Here is a 22,131-nt window from a genome sequence, read left to right as displayed (position 1 = left end):
GGTGATTAAGGACATGATAAGCCTATGGTACGTAAGAGTAATATTAATGGCAGCAAATTCTAAATGAGTGTTTGTACCTTTAAAACTCATCGGGTGTTTCTTATACTTTGGACCTTTATCCATTTGACTCTCATTGTTGTGCTTGGGATAACACCTTTGGACCTGTTGGATTGACGAACTTTATACTTATATCACGTGGTGCTCTGGAAATGTTTTTCACACCCTATTTATACATGAGATTACATATGATATTAATATTACTCCTTTTGGCTTCATGTTACAATATTGGGGCATATTTAAAAAGCGCGAGCGCCGCTGCAGCATAATTTTGTTTTACATAACGTGGAGCAATCAATGCTTCACACTGCTCTATATCTACAAACTGACCCATTGGTCACCGAAGAAGGCAGATCGCCGAAACGTGTTTGTTGCTTGCTGCTGGAGGAAAAAAGTTCTTCAAACGCCTCTGCGAGTGCAGATTTTCTTTAAAGAAAAGAAAAAGGAGCAAAAATAAATTGCGGAATTCACCGCCGCACACAAACACCCGCTCGAGAGTGCTTCACATAGAGGTGGAATACGAGCGCTAATATATAGATATATAGATATATGACAAGGGGGTGGAGGCTGTTAAATATTTTCTGGATCAGAGACCAGCCAAATATCGAGAACATGGCATGATGCTGATTGAAATGTTGAGGTTTTGTTTGCAAAATAATATCTTTCTGTTTCAGAACACATTTTTTAAACAGACCTCAGGGACGGCGAAGGGAACCTGCTTCGCCCCCAGCTACGCGAATCTTTTCGTGGGCTGGTGGGAGGAGCAGGTGGCCCTTGCCGGAGACAACACAAAATGGGCTGAGCACATTGTGGTGTGGCGTCGTTATATAGACAACCTGTTTCTGGTGTGGAGGGGCTCCTCCGCAGAAGCCAATGAATTCATTGTGGATCTCAACAAAAATAATTTACATCTAAAATTCACTGCAGACATTAGTGATGAGCAAGTGCACTACTTAGATCTGAGGGTATTTGTCAGTGAGGGTAAGCTGCAGACTGCCCTTTATAGGAAACCGACGGCAGGGAACAGCATACTCCATGCCGAGAGCAGTCATCCTCCAAGCCTCGTACGAAGTATACCGTACGGTGAATTGCTTAGGCTAAAAAGGAACTGCTCCCTTGACACTGACTTTATGTCAGCAGTAAAGGAGAGCATACAGAGGTTCCGTATCAGAGCATATAATCCGGATATGCTCAACAAAACCCTTGAGAAAGTGGCTAGAATCCCGAGGCAACAACTACTTGATTGTGATCAGAAAAAGAAAAGTGATTCTGATACTGAAAACAAATTCAGGATGATCACGACATACTCGGATGGGGCCAATGCTCTAAGAGGCATGCTCTCGAGGAGTTGGCACATTCTGCGCACTGACCCAATAATTGGGTGTGATGTACCCGAAAGACCTCTCATTACCTTTTCGCAAATCCAGATCTATCAAAGACATGGTAGTGCACAGCCATCTTGCTTCCATTAGGATTCCTACGAAGGGTACCCTTAGGGACATGGCAGGTTTTTTCCCATGTGGAAGATGCCGGGCATGTGAAAACAGCAAGAGGGTCCTCTATTACCAAATTCCAGGTTTATCCTACCCCAAGAAAATTAAGGAATTTATTACATGCACCACACCTTATGTGGTATACTGTCTCGTATGTCCTTGTGGCCTTAAATATATAGGCAGCACAATTAACAACGTGAAGATGCGAGTGTTAGAACATCAACGAGCCATAATGAATAAGGATATATCTTATCCCGTGGCCAGACACTTCGCTCAGGAACATCATAGTAACCGTGAGTTGCTTCAATATTTTGGTCTAGACCATGTACCATCTAATCCCAGAGGAGGAGACAGACTGTTATGTTTGCGTAGACTTGAGTCGCGATACATAATAGATATGCAGACTAAACAGCCGGGTGGGCTGAATATTGGGGAGGAACTCACTGTGCATCTGGGAAGATAATGTGACAGGCTGATATGACACTATATTCTATGTCTATAAAGGAACATAAATGCTACAACAATCCTTACAGAAAGACATATCGTTATTATGATCAGTGCAATCTGCCCTCCTCTTTTCTTTCTTTTTCTCTCTCTCTCTCTCTCCCTCCTTATGCCTTCTCTTCTTCCCCATATAACTCTGATACTTCCCAATCTTCCCTCTCCAACTTCCATATAAATGTAACGAAATATGATTATAGTTTGACCTGTATAAAGAACTAGGTTTACCAACCAACTCACCAGGATGAAATTGAAGGGGAGTTCCAGGTCATATGTGGTTTTATTAGCCGATTTATGGCTAAATTATGAGATATGTAAATGTTGTATATTGTCGAAATGAGGTGCTGAACGGATATTTTGTCAAGACATTGCGATCCTACTGTCATTACAGTAGTCGGTGACATGCCGATCTACGGCGAGATAACAATTTTTTTCGTCACCGACAGGGGATTAGATTTCTCATTGATGGGTTTAAGCACAAGAGTGCTGACCAGCACCTTTAAAATAAAAAAGAGCCCCGTGTAATTGGCGGATGATCGCACTGTCTGAATATGGCAATTTCATGGTGTTGATAGAATCAAATTATAAATTGATTGTAAAAATCGCAAGTTGTGACAAAGAATCTGCCGGTGATATGCTGATACACAGCTAGATTTAATTATGTCAGACTGGCAATGACATAATATAATATTATATAACAGTGTTTTCGTTTGTGAAGAAACCACTACGAAATGGCCGCGGTTTGCGATGTTATTTGAAGTGTCCATTATTCATTTCATTGACAGGAAATAAGGTGTATTTAACGTGTCGGAATGACACGCAAATGTAAACACTGACGAAGTACTCTTAGGTCTGAAACGCGTCTGTTTTGTCCGTGGCTGATTAAAGAATTACTGCTGCATAACCCCCGTGAGTGCGTTATTGTCTTTGGAGTAAAGGAGCGATTGGAGCTGCCATATATATATATATGTATACATGTGTGTACATATATATATATATATGTATATTACATATTGCACCCATTTGAGCAATGAGAAACTGTAAGATCTTGAAACGGCTGTAAAGCTCTTGAAATGGAAGGGCTCTCATCTAGTATGCTTGTAAGCTGATCGTACAGTAAAACAATTGTGTAACTGTGCAGTATATTTCTAAGTGTTTGATCTGGAGGAGCACAAACCTAGGATTAAAATGTACCATAGTGGTTGGGGTTGGCTTTGCTAATAAGAATACATTTCCAACCAAACTAATCTCTTTAGCAACATTAGGTTCTGTGATATGCACGAGTAACCTTCTTTGTAGAAGGCACATTAACAAGGCCAGCTGTAGCGCTGGCGGCGCTCAGTGCGCCAACCTTATTTGGTGCCCCCACGACCTACTCCTCTGATTCCCTCACTACCCGCCTGCAAAAGAGCCCCTGATCTCTTCATAGCCCCTCTCTCACAGGCATTTCATTTGTTTTAAAGCACTGTTAAAGGCTGGCTATCAACGAAAGATTAAGGCTTGTGTAAAAGACTAAAGTGAATTGCCGCGAAACTGGACAAAGGACATGGGAGTATTCTCCCCACTGTCGATCCCGTCCTTTGGGAGGGACCCCTGAACCGGCCCAACCTTTTCCTAAGGGTACTTAAGGGCTTACCTGTGGGTGGGTCCATAGATTCATTGTGGGACAAGATACGGATCACATACCACTTCAACTTCGACCGTCTGGACACTGGACTGCACTGGACTTCACTTTGGGTACCGAGTCTGCACCGGGGAAGTTTCCTGCTGCTCCTGGTCTCATCGTACTGCTGGTCTTTTGCAACATCTGGGTCCATACTCCATACAGGTTCTTCAACAGGCCTGTGGACACCCAAAGACACCTGCAGGAATCTCATTTGGAGTGAAGGAATCACTCCCCTGCAGCTGCAGGCACCGCAACGCAGCTGACTCGTCTGCTGATCCTGGGCTCCCACACATTCCAAAAGGCTCAGCACACAGGTGGTGTTTCTGCAACTCCCTTAAGGCCTGCACTGTCTTCTTACCAAGTTTCAGGCCAGTATCCCTTCTTGGAACCACTGGAACAGCACCCGTGTGCACCGTATCGACTTGCTGTTGCCAAGTCTTATTGACTCTCTCTTCCAGAGGTCATTGGGCTCCAAGAATCTCCTACCTCAAGCATCCTCTTCAGCCAAGATTCTTGCCGGCATCGCATCCTCTGCACCGTGGGCTTTCAACCTTTGGTGAGCTGCTTGGGGTCCTCTTGTGTCTCCTGTGCCTTCGGGATGCGTCCTCTCGAGAGTCTTTTTTGGCATCAGTAGACTACCCTGCTTGCTCAGGGCCCACTCTGACTCATCTGCACGTGGTGAGTCCCTTGAACTTTGCTGGTCCTGACCCTGCATCTTTTTCGTTGACTTTGTTGTTTGCCGCAGCCAAGGCTTGTTGGTGCCTCTTCCGAGCACTGACCACTTGGTGCTCAACATCTGAAGTGGGACAGCTCGTAACCGTCTCTTAGTCTTCCACAGTGTCGCCTGGTCCTCACAGCTGCAACTTAAAGTGCACCATCAACCTCTCCTGCATCTCCGATATCGGTGGGCATTCGTCTTCCTTGCCTCCTGGTCACTCCTGCATGGCATAGACAATGTCTCCTCTGCTTACAGGTACCTCTCATCTTGAATCTACCTCTGGGTTCCACGAAAATCCTTTGTCTTCTTCTCCAGTGGCATTTTTCCTGAAGTCCTTCATTGTGGTCTACGGCGGTTTCCGATGTCACTTGACACCTATGCACCAGGCTTCACTGGTGTAGGTATCTTGATTCCCGGGGTATCCATGGGTGGGGTGACTCTCCACCCTTCCATCTTCCACTGGGTTTCTTCAGAGTCCACTAGGAAGGGTCCTTCTTTAAAATTGCAACCGCAACTTACCCATTGACTACCATTGAGCATGTGTTGTGTTCCCACTCTGCACGCAAACTGCGTGGGGTTCCTAGATACTCACCTAGGGCGATTCCTTGGGTCCCCAGCTCTTCTCCGTCTTCTGTGTCCATTCTTGACTTGAGTCGTGGTTCGCATCCCTCTATTGCAGTATACGGTTTGGTCTCAAACCTGGAGAACACTGTGTATTTGTGCGTCTTAACTGTTCTATTTTCTAAGTATTGTGTTAATTGTTTTAATATCTCCAGGTAGGAGATAATACATTGTGTTAGTGAGTGTTTGTAATATAATAACTATTTTTATAACTACACTGTGTGATTCCTTTTCACTTAACCTATACCATAAGATTAAGTACTGGTACAACAAGCTGCTTTACACTCCTGGACTAAGCCTGAAGGCTGCTCTGCACAGCTACCACTTAGAGAGCTTTATAAGGTTGTCTAAGTGCACTAAAATCACCATGAGGGTTATCTGGACTAGTGCAGTGTACTACACTTAAATAAGTGAGCACCATATACTAAGCCAGCCTATCAAAGTCACTTTATAACATTTATGCTTATCCTTACCATAGGCCCACTGTAGTTTGAAAAAAACAAATTCACAAGCATGAGACTGATTTGAAATGCTTTGAGCACTCCCTCTGAACTGAATCCAATGCCATGTCAGCAGCCAGCGTCAGGGCTCCACAGAAGATCACACGGCAAATCTTCTAAATGCCGTCTGGTGCCTGCCAACAGGGCATAAAACATGGACTTTATTTATAGCATTTTGGCTTCGGGCAGCGCGGCTAGGGACCTTCCTGCGCTGCCCTATGCCAAAGTCAAAGGGCAGGAATGCACCATATTTAAGCAATATGGTGCATTCGTATCCTTTCTGCCTTTGCTGGTGCCATTTTGGGAGCCGAGCGCCAATGTAGGCACCCTTACACAGTGGTGCAAGGGTGCCTCCGTTGCATTCAGGATTGTTTTTATGCAGGAAGGGGCTCAGCACCTTCCTGCACACAAACAATCCTATGAGGAGTTTTCCTCTTCCAATGTGTTCTGGATAGTGCAGCCCACATGAAAAGAGGAAAAAACGAGGAGAAATAAACAAATTTCTACTTGTTACGCTTCACCATGGGAGGTGTACGGATTTTACGCTTCCCCAGGCTTACATCACTTTGTAAATCTGCAGCAGGATCAAATTTCATGGGAGTTACATGGGAAAAGCCACCACAATGCCCATGGAACACCTCGCGGGCACAGAGTAAAGCGATGGAGCGATTTGAGATGTGTTGCCTTAATCATGATTTAAGAGGCCACTCAAAGCCATGTCATGCATGCACTACTTTACGTGGTGCAAATGTGATGCAGGGATATCATAAATAAGCTCACACATTTGGTGGGGTTCAAAGGCAGGAATTTGTCCAGCCAAGATGTAAAAATATTTATGAAAAGCTTGACGTCTGTATTCATGAAAACAATCGGATGTCAGCAGGGCATTTTAGATTTGGCCTGAGTGACAACTAAAATGCGTTTAATCTGCAAATGTGCACTTTTTGTCATTCACAAACGACAAGAGGAGTATGCATTTAAAGCAGTTAAAACTGTAGACTTTACAGAATGCCCTCTGACCACCATGTGTACTTTATACCACACCACTAGAGAATGCAGTGCAAAAACGTGCTAGTGCGCAATATTTCTTTAATAGTTTCTCCATGTTGCGGGGGCATTTTTACTTATGGATAAACCCCTTTCTTTCCTTTCCTTCACCAAAAACCGCCGACTCCACCTTTTCACAGGAGTAGATTTGCATACATTTCCCGGCAGGTAAACTATTTCAAATGTTTTGTAAATATACACAAACGTGTACGATGGTGCTATTCATCACATTGTGTATAACAAAACCGGCTTTCCTGTTTATGTCCTGGAAATTACACCTGCTGACTATCCTCCTTATTGGCATATATTTACTGACCCTGGGGCCAGATGTACAAAATAACATGTTTGAGATTTCCTATTAGAGAATTTTAGCGAATCGCTATTAGGAAATCACAAACTGCGATGTACAACAGTGTGTTTGACACTATTAGCGTTTCGCAGTGGGTTGCAATTGGACCTGCCTCTTCAATGTTCATGGCGCAGGTCGCAATTTGCGACTCATTGTGAATGGCTACAATCACAGGGAAGGTGAGTTGCTGGGGTCAGCAGTCCACCATATCTGTGCAATATTTTTTTGTTGTAATGCAGCTCGTTTTCCTTAAAGGAAAATGGGATGCATTGCAAAAATAAAAATGAAAAGCTAATTTTTCATTTTTTTAAGAGGAGGCAGTGATCTGTAGGACCACTACCTGCTATTAAAAAATGTTGTCGCCCACGTTCGCAATGGGGAAGGGTCACTTGGGGACCCCTTCCTGTTTGGGAGTGGGTTACCACCATCTTACTATTCGGTATTAGGAAGGGATGCACTAAACACGCCTTCTGCACATTGCAAAATGCATTTCACCGGTCACAAACAGCCCAACCGTTAAAATGCTTCGCACATCTGGCCCTTTGTTCTGTGAATGAAAATGAGGGTATTTCCAACTAGAGATCATTGTTTTGCACAAGTAATTTCCACTTGTATCCCCTGAGAGCTCGAGCCACTCATAATTTATCGGAATTAAAAATTCCAACTCATTATTCGAATCATTTAGACATACGTTGTCTATTGTTCTGTTGCAAAATGCATTTCACCGGTCACAAACAGCCCAACCGTTAAAATGCTTCGCACATCTGGCCCTTTGTTCTGTGAATGAAAATGAGGGTATTTCCAACTAGAGATCATTGTTTTGCACAAGTAATTTCCACTTGTATCCCCTGAGAGCTCGAGCCACTCATAATTTATCGGAATTAAAAATTCCAACTCATTATTCGAATCATTTAGACATACGTTGTCTATTGTTCTAGTACAGCGTCTTCTCAATCAGTTACCTCTTTAGCGTGAAGTATTTCAATATTAATTGCCTGTTTTGCTATTAAGACAGGCTGTCTTTAAGGAAGAAATGAGCCACCTAAGACTGTCATAAGTTAAAGACAACTTTAGAGTGTCTTATGCCACGACAAAGTCCTTAACCCCTTCCGTGCGGCCGCGATTCCCCCGTGTGCGGCAGCCGCACGAACAGGGCGGGACCGTGACAAACCCCAGCCGTCATCAGCACACGAGCACCGTGGAGCGTGACGGCTGGGGTTCATCACCAGCATGGAAGGGGTTAATAAGTTAGAACCGCCCTAAGACTCCCTACTGGAAAACTTCTTATCAATTTTGGCCCTACGTTCTAACTGGAAATAATTATCACCTTTTATTTTCAGACTTTTATATAGCGCAAACTTGACCCGAAGGTATAGGGTATCTGAGCGCTTTACATGAGCACCAGTTTCGTTACAGACGGACACATTCATTTTTGTGAGGCAACGGAGAGATTGAGGGATTTGCCCAGAATCACAGGATGTTGAGCGTCGCTGCGAGAATCGAACCTGGTTCCCCAGATTTGAGGTCGACCGCCCTAGCCGTTAGGCCACATCCTCTCCCATTTTCATTCCACATACAGTTCGATTTTTTTTTTTATTGGCATTCAAAGTCAGGCAGGTGCTGGTAAACTCAACATTAAAAGTACCTGGCATAACACAAAGGATAAACTTGGGTGTGGAAGTGTCCAAGCTGTTTTTGTGCATATGGACTTATTGTGTAGCGCTTTGCAGCTGCTGTAGAGCTGTCCAGGAGCAAAGGGGGGCGTCAGAGGTAAGGCAGCGTTCTGTGCATGTACTGAGCCTGGCTCCTGCACTGGTGACAGGAAAGCCCATTGCCGGGCCCTGATACTTAGGTCTCAATGTATGCGTGGGCCCACTATCAAGGGAAATACATCTGTCTGACATACTAAGTTGTAAGTACCTGAGTACCACCTAAATATGGGCTGACGTTTATGTATGTTCACAACTCCTTCTGAAATAGGGGCTTCCCTGCTTGCTGATGTCATGTTTCATATCATGGCTACCTCGAATGAACAGGAGCACCTATACAAACCCCAAGCCAATCATGTAGGAAATCGGTGGTGACTTCTCAACTGAGTTTTAAAGCACTCAACGCTGCTGGAGTGACGCAAGCACATACATTTTTAAAAGAAACACACATGCAAATGTATTATTAAGTTAGGTACATGGTTCTGTGAGTTAAAGCTCTTTCTTTAAAAGAAAAGGGTTTTGAAGAGTTATTGGTGGAGACAGATATATTAAACGATTGGTGATTCCCAAGCTATGGGTATTTGTGTGTGTGTGTGGGGGGGTGGGTTTGTACACACACATGCTTGCTTTGCTAGAGACAGCAGAAAATGGCTCACTATATTATAAATTACTACTGATGCTACTGCTCATAAATTACTTCTGAAGGACACCAGTTTCAATCCCAGCAGGGCTGACACAGCCTTACATCCTTCCGAGTTCGGGAATTGAGGAGCATTAAACTGGGGAATAATAGCACCTGTTTTCGGACAGAAATGGAAGTGTAGCATCAAGTCTCGATGATCACTTCATTATACATACACTGCCCATCACTTTGTTTTTTCGTGGTTTGGCTCCAGGCAGCTATAGCTGTCTGTCGCAGACTGTAGTGTTATCAAGACAACTGGAAACGCTCCCTTTTGACCTATCAGTACATTTATCTTTGGAAATGACTCTCAAACACAGGGCATACACCAACAATGTCTACACAGAAAGTGAATTATTTCTCATTTTATTTCATTTTTCAGTAAAAAAAGTCTTTTTTTTCCTTTTTTATCATAATTCTCAAATATATCACTTATAAAAATATGTACATTTTGCAAAGAGGCTTCGGAAAATATATTTTTCACCACACCGAAGCTATGCATATATATCTTTAGTTATGCAAATTCATATAAACCAAGGGCAATTAAATGTGCACATAACAGGTAAAGAGCCACACACGCACAACACATACATACTTCCTAAACATCCATCCCATCACAAAAACAACAAAAAAATGTCTCCTATAGCGTTGAATCTGGTGTCCAATACATGACCAAAGTCATGAGATTTTAGAAAAAAAGGTAGGAGGTCGACGCGTTTCGGTGGAAAAGGCAGGAGTACGGACCACCTTCTTCAGGACCAATCAGATACAGTGCGTATAGGACCTCTAAACCTGGAATGTGAATCTTCCCAACAGATGAACGTATGTGTAGAGGTACTTCTACAGGATTGCAACTCCCTATCACACGATCTGGAGGTTTGCCAAATTTAGTGGAACCAGATTTATGTTGCTTTTTATCGACGTAATTTGGGCGACTGTCTGCTGTAAGGTATACAAGATGACAAGACAAGGCAGGGAGCGGCTATTTGCAGTCTCTAAATTAAACTTTTTTCTTCATTAAAGATGTGGAGGGGACGCCACCTTTTTAAGTGTTTTTCAGGTGCAGAATGACTGTCACAATCATCACCAGAATAAGATGTATGCCAACACGTTACGAAGATGCGAAATTTCTAGTCCCCTTCGCAAGCCGCCGCCGCCATCGTCCTCAGTTTGTTCGATGCTAGCAGACTGCAGTGTTTCCAATACTTTTACATATGCCTAGAATTAACTTGGGTCTGCTCCTTGCTCATGATTGGTTTGCCTTTTGTGTCTATTTGAGTTCACTGCTGCTGCATTAATGGCTTCCCTCCCTGTTCTTGTATATATCCGCCCAGGAGCATGTTGGCCTCACAGTGTTTTGCTTGTATGACATTTTATTTTCCACTGCTGACGTCAGATAACTACTTTTTTCTTGCGCATGTCCAGTAATTTAGTGCCATGGCACTTCTCTTTTTCTTTGTGTGCCTGCATCTGCTTCTTGCTTCCTCCCTTTCCAGTTGGACTTGCTCTTGTCCTCCTTCTCACCCCGAGGCCATGGGGCTCACCCCGAGGCCATGCGGCCCACCCCAACCGCCCTGAGAAGGAAGTGCCGGTGCTAAGCTCCAGAAAGCACTGGCACAAATTAAGCACTGCAGGACACTTGTTCTGCAGCAGTTCCAAGGTTAGGATGAAAAAGCGACGAGCGAAAATTGCTGTATTTTTTTTTGTATTAAGTGTTTCAGCACAGGTTTGAGCTGTTAGAGAAACTTTCTCTCACGTTTATTATATTTGTTGAGGGGATCACGCCTGCTTGTTAAGACAAAGTCACTGTTTTAGAAAATCAAGACATAGGAGATTCAGGAAATTGCAGTCCTGCACAGGGAGGGTAGCTGTTCCTTGCACGAGAAAACTAGGCAAATCAAATGAGCTGGCAAGCAGATGCGTTGCTTCCAATGGTGCAGCAGGTGCAGTGGCACCAGGGCCAGAGGCCTTAGTGGCCAGCTGAAGCCATATTCGTGTTGTATTTACAAGCCGTCCAGAAACTAGGTGGCCAGACGGTGGTACCCTGGCTATGCCACTGCTGGCAAGTGTGGTGGGAGGGGGCGTGTTGGATTGGCATCAGCTGAGTGGTGTTCTTGTCTCTCCATCAGATCACACTTTCCCCGACACTCCCTCCAAACAGCAAGGAAGAGTGTTCATTCCAGGCCCAGCTCACTCTAGCTGTCTTCCTCATCTTGGGTCACATGTATGAAACAATGTTGCGTACGCAAATGGTGTAAAATTCAGCTGTTTGCAAATGCAAAATAGCCTTTCATTATGTATGAAAGTCTTTGTAGTTGCAATTTTAGGTAATCTCAAAAATAGCTATTATCTAAAATTGCGTTTACAAATAGGGGATCACAATTAGTGCAATTCCGTTGGCATACCTACCAAGTATTTTCTAAATGCAACCTTTACATTTAGGAAAATGCTATTACCATTGACTCCAAGTCGATGGTAACATGTGCAAATTTTGGACAATGCACACAAATGCATTTTTCAAAGTGCCATGTAGCTCACACATGCATGCGTGTGCTTTACATGTGCACATTTATTTTTCTTGGGGTGCTTCAGGTGGGCCACAGACCATGGCTGTGCATTACCTAATTTGCGATTACCAATTAGGTAATCGCAAATTAGCTAATGCAAAACAATTCGTACCTATGGGCCTCTAGGCTCATATGTGTGAATGGAGAAGTATTGCGTAATAGCAATTACCTGTTTACTGAATCACTATTTGGTAATATTAAGGAATCGCTAAATCTTTAGCGATTTCTTACATACATTGCATTTTGCGATTACCAAATAGCGATTCAGTAAAAATCTCCATTTGGTAATCGCAAAATGCTTTTTTGATATATGTGGAACCATGTGGCGCTTTCGATCTGAAGTTAAGGGTGTAACTATGGATATTGCAACAGCTGTAGTGGCAACCAATGTCCATGGATATTAAAGGACAACTGTACCCAAATCCTACCCTCCGTTTACTTTTGAACAAATGGAAAATGTTCTTGGGTTGCCGCAGTGCACATAATCTGCTTTACACGGTACTGTCTAGAGTCACAGCACCAGCCCCTCCTGCCTTAACATTTACTTGTGATACTGTAGATATTAGTCCTTCTAGTATCCAATTTTAAAAGCCCTGATAACAGTGAAGAAGTTGGGGAAATGTGTTGTTCACAACCAGCAAGAAATTAAAAAGTAACCCCAGTTTCTTTAAAAATAAAAAAAAAAGAGAATAAGGTTTTTATTCTTCCTAGCAGCAGGAAGTAACTGCTATTTTGATGACAAAAACAGGCATTGGCAAAGCTAATAGAACTGGTGATGGCCTCAAGCTTTTTGGCCTTCCCGATGAATGTTTTGCTTAATCATTTCTTCTGGAAAACTTTATCATTGGGGAACCTGCTGAGCCCTTGCCAATGTAAAAAAAACAAATTTCCCATAAGCAAAAATATTTTTAAGATCTCAAAAAGCACACTTTGCCTCTAGCATAAAGCAAATTACTTTGTGTGAGTATGATCCTATTGTGAAAGAACAGCTTGTCATCGCTCACAGTGGAAATAGCCTATGGCTAAAGTGGGCTGACCAATTGCCTTATGTTGTATGCTGTAATGGGTGAAAGAAAAATGTGAGTGCCACAACTGACCAATGATTTAAAGAGGGTTGGCTGAAATCTCCTGCAAGTAAATATAAATATATATGTGTATGTGTCTATATATACATATATTTTCATTTAGCACAAATCAAAAGGTAATTGTCCGCTCAAGTTTAGGTCAAGCATTTCGAGCTCCCATTAAGAGATGGAAGTTTGGATTCATGTTTGAATGTAGGGTGACCAGGCATGCCAGATTTCCAGAACAGTTGCATTTTTCAGTGTATGTTCCTGAAAAATTCACTAAAGTTACCACATTTTACAGCTTTTAAAGTAGATCGATTAAGCAGAGAGTGTCAGATGATTTTAAAGTATACCAACTCAGAATTAGTTTGTAGTGCTCACCAAGAATTTAAGTGGTAGAGATCCTGTGAGGCAAAAGTTGTGTTTAATTTTGTCCATTTTATGTCCACAAAAGTACCAATCACAGTGGCGTAGTGGCCTGTTGTCATTCATTTTCCTATGTTGGTGATTGCTGTTGCTTTTATCATTCTTTGCCTCCAATTACTTAAAATCATAGATATGCTTCACTTTCAGGATAAATCCAACTCGTTTTCTTGTGAAGCAAATTAAAAATGTTGTCACACGGTAGGTTGTGACTGCCCATTGAGAAGAGCTGTTTGTTTACCAACGGCGGCTCCTTGGCTATGAAGGAGGAGCGTCGCTCCCACGCCACCAGCTGCAAAAATTAAAAAATAAAATGATAATCAACCAGGTTTATTATAAAAAAAAATCTCTCCCGGGTGAGTCTTGGAGGAGTGGCCATCGCAGGGTCAGTCACGGATGGGGAGTAGTGGGCACTGTTGTCAGTAAGCATGTGGGCTTGGCCGGCCGTCTCAGAACAGCCAAACCGACATGTGCAATGAACGAAGGATGGCTGAGTGATGATTGCACTGGGTTATGATGAAATCTGAGGTTACAGTACGGAAAACTCCAAGGATAAGGTGATGGCCATCCACCATCAACCAAATGGGTAATGAAAAAACAATACCACATATAATTCAAAAGCAAGATATATCCTGAGCTGATAGCAAGAGTCAAATAAAAGTTCTTCAAATAAAACACAAAGAAGATGGTCTTCGTATCTTCATTTATTCATTTATTGCGATGTTGTGGATGGACCACAGCTGCGTCCACTTCAGCTTCAGAAGGACCACGCTCCACCACCACCAGCAACAGGGTCCCCGCAGAAGCTGGAACAAGATCACAGCCGACCAGCTCGCCGCATCCCTGAGCCAGAACCCTCCCGCCAGCTCAACGAACCCCAACCAAGCCGCCAACAACCTCACTAGGTGGATCAGCAACTGCGCAGACGACCTCGCTCCACTGAAGACCCCTCCCAGCAGACCCGGCAACAAGAAAGCAGCCTGGTTCACCGACGAACTCAAGAGCTCCAAGAAGACCTGCAGAGCCTTCGAGAAAGCCTGGCGCAGAGACCCGAAACCAGACAACATGACCACCCTCAAGCTCGCCACTCGAAAACACCACCAACTGATCCACGCCACCAGGAAAACCGCATTCAAGGAACGACTGGACAACAACGCCCACAACAGCAAGGAACTCTTCAACATCGTCAAAGAGCTCTCCAACCCCAGCGCCGGAAACAACGACATCACCCCATCGCAAGACCTCTGCAACGCGCTCGCCTTGTTCTTCCACAGCAAGATCGCAGACATACATAACAGCTTCAGCACACAGCCGACGCACCCTAGGACCGCACCAGCGCCCCCCACCACCACCCTCCGTGCCTGGACCCCGATCAACACCGAAGACACCATATGCACAATGAACTCCATCCACTCCGGATCACCAACCGACCCCTGCCCTCACCACGTCTTCAACAAGGCCGACTCCGTCATCGCTCCCCATCTACGGGACATCATCAATGCATCCTTCGACACCGCAACCTTCCCAGAGAGCTGGAAGCATGCCGAACTCAGCGCCCTACTGAAGAAACCATCAGCGGACCCCACCGACCTCAAAAACTACCGCCCCATCTCGTTCCGCCCGTTTCCGGCCAAAGTCATCGAGAAGACCGTCAACAGACAGCTGGCCGCCTTCCTCGAGACGAATGGATCACTCGACCACTCGCAGTCCGCTTCCGGGCCAACCACAGTACCGAGACCGCCCTCATCGCAGCCACCGACGACATCCGAGCCCTGCTCGACAACGGGGAAACGGCGGCCCTCATCCTCCTGGACCTCTCCGCGGCGTTCGACACAGTCCGCACCGCACCCTAGTACAGCGCCTGCACAACATCGGAATCCAGGAGAAGGCACTGGAGTGGATCATCTCCTTCCTCGCTCAAAGGACACAGAGAGTCCGCCTCCCCCCGTTCAGATCAGAAGCCACCGAAGTCATCTGCGGCGTACCACAAGGATCTTCACTCAGCCCCACGCTGTTCAACATCTACATGAGCCCCCTCGTGGCCATCGCACGCCAACACAACCTCAACATCATCTCCGACGCCGACGACACCCAGCTGATCCTCTCCCTCACCAACGACCCCGCCACCGCCAGAACCAACCTACACGAAGGGATGAAAGACGTAGCCGAGTGGATGAAGAACAGCCGCCTGAAACTGAACACAGACAAGACGGAAGTCCTCATCCTGGGATCGTCGCCCTCCGCCTGGGACGACTCTGGTGGCCCCCTGCCCTGGGCAGCGCACCCAAACTAACAGACCACGCATGCAACCTGGGCTTCATCCTGGACTCCTCCCTCTCCATGACCAGACAAGTCAACGCCGTCTCCTCGTCATGCTTCAACATCCTACGCATGCTACGTAAGATCTTCCGGTGGATCCCCACTGAAACCAGGAAGACGGTCACCCAGGCCCTCGTCACCAGCCGACTGGACTACGGCAACTCCCTCTACGCCGGAACCACCGCAAAACTCCAGAAAAGACTCCAGCGCATTCAGAACGCCTCAGCACGACTCATACTGGACATCCCCCGACACAGCCACATCTCCGCACACCTGAGAAACCTGCACTGGCTCCCCGTCAACAAGAGAATCACGTTCCGACTCCTCACCCACGCACACAAAGCTCTCCACAACAAAGGCCCAAGATACCTCAACGACCGCCTGAACTTCTACACTCCCACCCGCCGGCTTCGATCGACCAGCCACGCCCTCGCCGCCGTCCCCCGCATCCGAAGAGCCACAACGGGAGGAAGATCCTTCTCCTACCTGGCCGCCAAGACGTGGAACTCCCTCCCCACCCACCTCCGCCTGACCCAAGACCACCTCGCCTTCAGGAAGCAACTCAAGACCTGGTTGTTCGAGCAGTAGTGAACCCCCCTACCCCAAGCGCCTTGAGACCCTCCGGGTGAGTAGCCCGCTATACAAATGCTTGATTGATTGATTGATTGATTGTTTTCCCTCTTTAATCTCCCTTACCCCAGGACTCGGTACATGGTGTACCCATGATATTGACACTGGTGAAAGCACACCTGTGAAGAGCAAAATGTACAGGTTGTCTTATAGGGGGAGAGCCAGCATTAAGGAGGAAGTCTCCAAGATGCTGGAGTTAGGGGTTATTGAGCCCACAAACAGCCCAGTAGTGTTGGTCCCCAAGGCTGCCCCTCCGAATGTCACTCCATATCTTGGGTTCGGTCTGGACTACCATGGACTCCATGCAGTCATCAAGACTGATGCACACTCCATGCCCATAGCTGATGAGCTCATAGATCGGTTAGGAGCTGCCAAGTTCATCAGAACGTTTGCTTTAACCTCTGGGTATTGACATATTGACAGATTGCCTCAACTAAGAAGGCCAAAGAAAGGTTTGTGTTCTCTATCCCAGAAGAGCACTTCCAGTTCTGGGTGATACCGTTCAGGTGGAAAAGTGTCACTAAAACCTTTAAAATTGATTATCTCCAGTTCTACTGATTGTTTTTGTTGTCATTTTGGTCTTGTTTTATTTATTAAATTCAGCTCTATTTTTGCTACCTTGGAGTGGGATCCTTTTGGTGTGGTGTTTTCACTGTGTTACTGTTTGAAGTGTTGCTCACATATAATTTGTCTCTAAGTTAAGCCTGATTGCTATGTGCCAAGCTACCAGGGGGTAAGCACAAGTTAATTTGGAGTTTCCTTGTGCCTTACCCTGACAAGGTTGCTGCTGGATCAGGGCTCATATCCCATTTAACCAGTAACTCAATTCCTCACATAAATGTACTGCTTTTTTATATGTGTGTTATATCCTGGCTTTGATGTTATTCATGCAATCTCTTGCTCTGCCAGTGGAATGTTCATCTAATGATGATGATGTGTTACAGAATGTTGGGAGCCAGAGATGTCAGTTGAGAAGGGCTGAGCAGCATGCTGGCTGCTCCTGGTGGGATCTTGTATTGGATTTAACTGGATGACTTGTAACAACTACAAATAAACATCTAAAGATCCTCTATACGTCTGGGCTCAGTTACTACAATTTTTGGCGACGAGGATGGGGCCAACCACGAGACAGGTTGAAGAAGCGTCTCTCACAGTTCTTTCCTCTCTGATCTTTGTGCTGATGGAATTTCTCCTGTTTATCTTCGTGCTTTAGGACAATGGTACTACAGATTCTTTTATTTCTCTGCAGGTACTGCTTCTTTTTAGTGATCCTTTTTAAACTTCCCGGATCCTATTCTGAGACATTTGACTTTGCTATGTTAGCGACCACTTTCTCATCCTGGTGACATTATTTCTTATCAATTCGGTTACAGTACGATTTTCATCTGCATTTCATTTGCATCTTGGTTGGTTTACCTAATGTATGAGTTCTGTATTAGGTTTTGATACATGCACAGCTACAACACCGGTTAGGTTATTTTATGTTAATTTGTGCAGAGTCTTTTGGTCTTAATTAACCTTTACAGCACATTTTATGATGTAGCCACACTTTCTATTTTCTTTCTCAAAGAAGGTTCTTATTTATTTTGGTAGCATTCACGTACATGTTGTTATCTTTTACACACACTGTGCATTACTTGACCTTTGGTGTGTCTGTGCAAAGTGTATGTTTTTACCCTACATATGGTGTCTATGTGTGTTCTACCATTTTGTGCACAACTCCAGTCTGCTTTCCTTCTTGGAACTATGCAAGGGTGTCAGTCCCTTTTGCATTTATATGTGGGTTTTTGGGTTTCAGTCCCACCTCTATGATGCACTACATTTTGCCTCTATACGAGGTGTGTCTTGGGTTGCATTCCCATCTCTACGGTGCACAACATGTTTGCCTCTACATGAGGTGTCTCACATGGGTTATATTCTCATCCTCTATGGTGCACAACATTTTTTTGTCTCTCAGGAGATGTCTCACATGGGTTATAGTCCCATCCTCTACGGTGCACAACATTTTCTGTCTCTCAGGAGATGTCTCACATGGGTTATAGTCTCATATGTACTGTGCACAAGAAATGACCTCCATGGTATTTCTTTCATTACAGTGCACAAGCAATTAATTTTAGTTTTACCCTACTTCGGGTGTTTTGTTTAACAGTGCATAATATTTTAAGGTGGTGTGTTTAATTGGGTGTGGTCTTATCAGTTTAGTGCATATTGTGCACCCGTTCACCACCTGTTTATTACAGCATTACCTTCACAGGGTTTTTGGTCTGAATACCAATTGGTTATTTTCTCAAATTTAATGTGTTTTGTTTACAGCTTTCATTTGGTATTCAAAATCATCATTCATTATATTGAGATTTTTATTTATGGGAAGTATGAGTGATTTATTTTAATTGGCTCACTATTTCCTGTTACTGTCCAGTTTTCCTTTTGATATGTCTTATTGGTGTCATCTGTGGATTCTGGTTTCTTTTCTTCTGTGTTCTCCTCTGTTTTTCTCTTACTGTGGTGTTCTTTGGTTCATTGTAGGTTTTGTTCTCCCATTTTTTAGTGTCTGGTTTGACTGGTCTCTTTTTATACATGCCTGGCCAGCAAGTATATCTTGAGGTATCCGTTTGTGTTTTCTATTTTCGTTTCTGTTGTTGTGGTAGAAGGGAGGATGGCATTCTCACCTTTTGTCTTTCTTCTCTGTTTTCTTCACTTTTATTTTCGCATCTTCTTTTGGTTGCTCTTTTCTATCATTGCTTTGCGATGTTTCTTATTTACTCCTTGTCTTTCCTCTATCTTGGTTTTCTTTCTCTATCTTATTGTTTTCATATGGAAGGAAAGGGGAGATGTTATATCCTGGCTTTGATGTTATTAATGCAATCTCTTACTCTGCAAGTGGAATGTTCATCTAATGTGTTACAGAATGTTGGGAGCCAGAGATGTCAGTTGAGAAGGGCTGAGCAGCATACGGGCTGCTCCTGGTGGGGTCTTGAATTGGATTTAACTGGATGACTTGTAACAACTACAAATAAACATCTAAAGATCCTCTACACGTCTGGGCTCAGTTACTACAATTTGTTTTGTTAATATTAAAACTTTGGTGGCTTTTTTATATTTGCTTTGTGAATATTCACAGCATTTGAACTATTTATGTGCAAAATTCTCTATTTGTGTCCAAAAACACAAAAATATATCATGTGAAGTTAGCCTCACTTTTTTCCTATTCCAATTCAAAAATCTCGTATTTTTTCGTATGCTTTTTTCCATGCTATTTTTTCGTCACTCGTTGTGAGACTAATTGGCTCTGGCGATGCTTGTTTTACTTTGTCGCGTAAACCTCCTGCTAGTGCTAAGCTCGAAGTGTGGGGTGCAAGTCAACAAAACATGTAGGGGCTTACTACTAGATAAAAGAAGCTACCTCATAAATGTCTAAATTGACTTTGCTTCCAGAAGCGCATATGTATCTGTAAAAATTCTTGCATCTTGTTCTTTGACCTTTAATCTTTAATCTTTAATGTACATAGGATTACTCTAATTAAAGCTGGCAAACAGTCTCTGTGGTCACTCTTTCTTTCTTAATTACTACAAGAATGGTAGATAAAAGAGTATTTTTGTGTAGTTTCGCCTCGTTTTCTACGTGGGAAATGGGACAAGGTCTACTTAGATCATTCCTAGTTTACTCTAATCAGTTTGATGTATTATTTCAGTTTTTCTCGCTGGGCACTATTTATGTAATACAACACACCAAATGATTTACATGTGTGAAGATTTAGCTAGAAGGCACACTGGCTTAAATTTTGAAATGATGTAAACATGAAAAAGCTTCTAAAATGAAAATATTCATGACAAATACTCAACAATAGTTCAAACAGCATGAAAAAATAGTAAATGCTGGTAGAAAGGAAGCACAACTATACAATCCCAGTACTGCTGTTCAAATACCCCCCTGTGTACAGACTAGAGCCAGGAGGGCTGTTCTGCTGGTGGGGATAGCGAAGGCACTGAGCTGCCCAGCCTGATTCCTAGTCCTCCACAATATGGCGCCTCTGTGATAAGGCACGCCATTTTGGAGGCTAAGTTGTCATCATACCTGTTGCTAATCTGTGAACTGGCAGATACTGTTCATGGGGTCGTTGAATCTTTCTCTTCTGGACACCTGCACAAACCCCGCCTACCTCCATTGTACTTGCTTCGTTCAGAGGTTTTACCTGCAACAATGGGGGCAGCAGAACCAACGTTGCCCTCCCAGAATTATTCCAAACGAGTAAAAAGAGAGAAGAGGAGGCTGACACCATATGTGGGTAGCCAATTTATCTGTTGGGAAAATGCATTATCATCAGGAATATCCTTTAACTTAAACTTGTGCCATCCCTTCAACCAGGGAGGGGCATTTCTATAATTCAGCCCCACCGCAACCTTACTTACAATAATATTGACAAAATGGGTCAGTTTCTGCGCCCTCCAGTTATTGTTAAGATCAATCAGTGGAGTCATTCCTCCATATTATGTTAAATAGTTGAGGCCTTTTAAGCCCATGCAAGTGTGGAATTATTTTGAACTGGAGTATACATGAAGTGTTCAGTATGAATTTGACTTTGTAGAATGAGCGGCTCAGCATTGGGAAGCCAATACCCTCCCAGCAGAATAGCTCTGATATTTAGTCTACAAAATATCCTGAATTCCGCAGCCAGACTCATCCTCAACCTCCCACACAGAACTCCTATCACACCACACCTCAGGGAGTTCCACTGGCTTTTGATTCACAAACATGTTTATTTCAGACTTCTCTCACACAGATTCAAGGCACTACACAACATAGGCCCCACCTCCATGAAGAGTCACATCTCGTTCCACAAACCACCCAGACACTTCCACGCCACAGGTCTCCTATTTGCACAAATCCCGCACTTACACAGAACCAGATCAGGAGGACCGGCACTATCTTACATCACTCCCAAAGCATGAAATGACCTTCAACTCCACTTCGGAGCCTTCTCATCTCTTCTTAAATTCTGCAAGAAGCTGAAGACCTGACTTTTCAATCAACCAATGGCACAGCTAGGCACACACACCTACACAACACCAGAATACCTTTCATGATGCTTTACAAATGCACATAGCATATCATAGAAAGAAACTTCACTGTCAGGCTCTGGGCCGCAATTCATAAGTCAAATTTCTATTTCTGGTAATAGAAATAGAAAAGGGATTGGGAGAATACAGACTAGCACCGGTTTAGGACATTCATGCCCTGCATTGGAGCTAGTTGTTGTGCAGATGTTGGCAGCATAAGCTACAGAAAAGAGATAAGTGAGTGGAAGGGCTGTAGAGAGGTGAGAAGTGGCAAGGATGCATGTGACACAACTACTCCAGAAGCAAAATAATCATGTCAAACTCTAACCTCCGGATCATTTGTTTCAAACAAAATGTTATCATGGGTTTGTTAATAGGAAATCTTCTATGCAAATAAAAATGTAAATGTTGGTTTGGTCAAAATCGCAAATCTCCGAAAGTTCTTCACAATGTTGGATTCGAATACAGGTGTGTTTTTATATACACAATGTTGGATTCCATTACGCGCATGTCGAATACGCGCGTGTTTTTAATCGGAAGCCCGAACAGACACATAAAAATGTCAATGTTCGTTTATTCAAAATCTTAAATCTCAGAAAGTTCTTCAACGATTGATTTGAAATTTTGACACAACGTTGGATTCAATTAAGCGTGTGTTTATATATACACAATGCGTGTGTTTATATATACGCAACGTGGGATTAGAATACGCTCATGTCCAATA

The 22,131-nt window shown here is 43.8% G+C and overlaps 1 protein-coding gene across 1 annotated transcript in view; it reads right to left on the bottom strand.

Annotated features, from left to right (window-relative positions):
* The window catches only part of KCNJ6 (potassium inwardly rectifying channel subfamily J member 6), a 1,187,709-nt gene that overhangs the window by 1,128,615 nt on the left and 36,963 nt on the right, over positions 1–22,131 (bottom strand). The gene's annotated exons all lie outside the window — the stretch shown is intronic.

This window comes from Lissotriton helveticus, chromosome 8 (genome assembly GCF_964261635.1).
Source record: "Lissotriton helveticus chromosome 8, aLisHel1.1, whole genome shotgun sequence".
Taxonomy (NCBI): domain Eukaryota; kingdom Metazoa; phylum Chordata; class Amphibia; order Caudata; family Salamandridae; genus Lissotriton; species Lissotriton helveticus.
The sequence above is the reverse complement of the archived record's forward strand: the minus strand, read 5'-3'. Positions and strand labels throughout refer to the sequence as shown.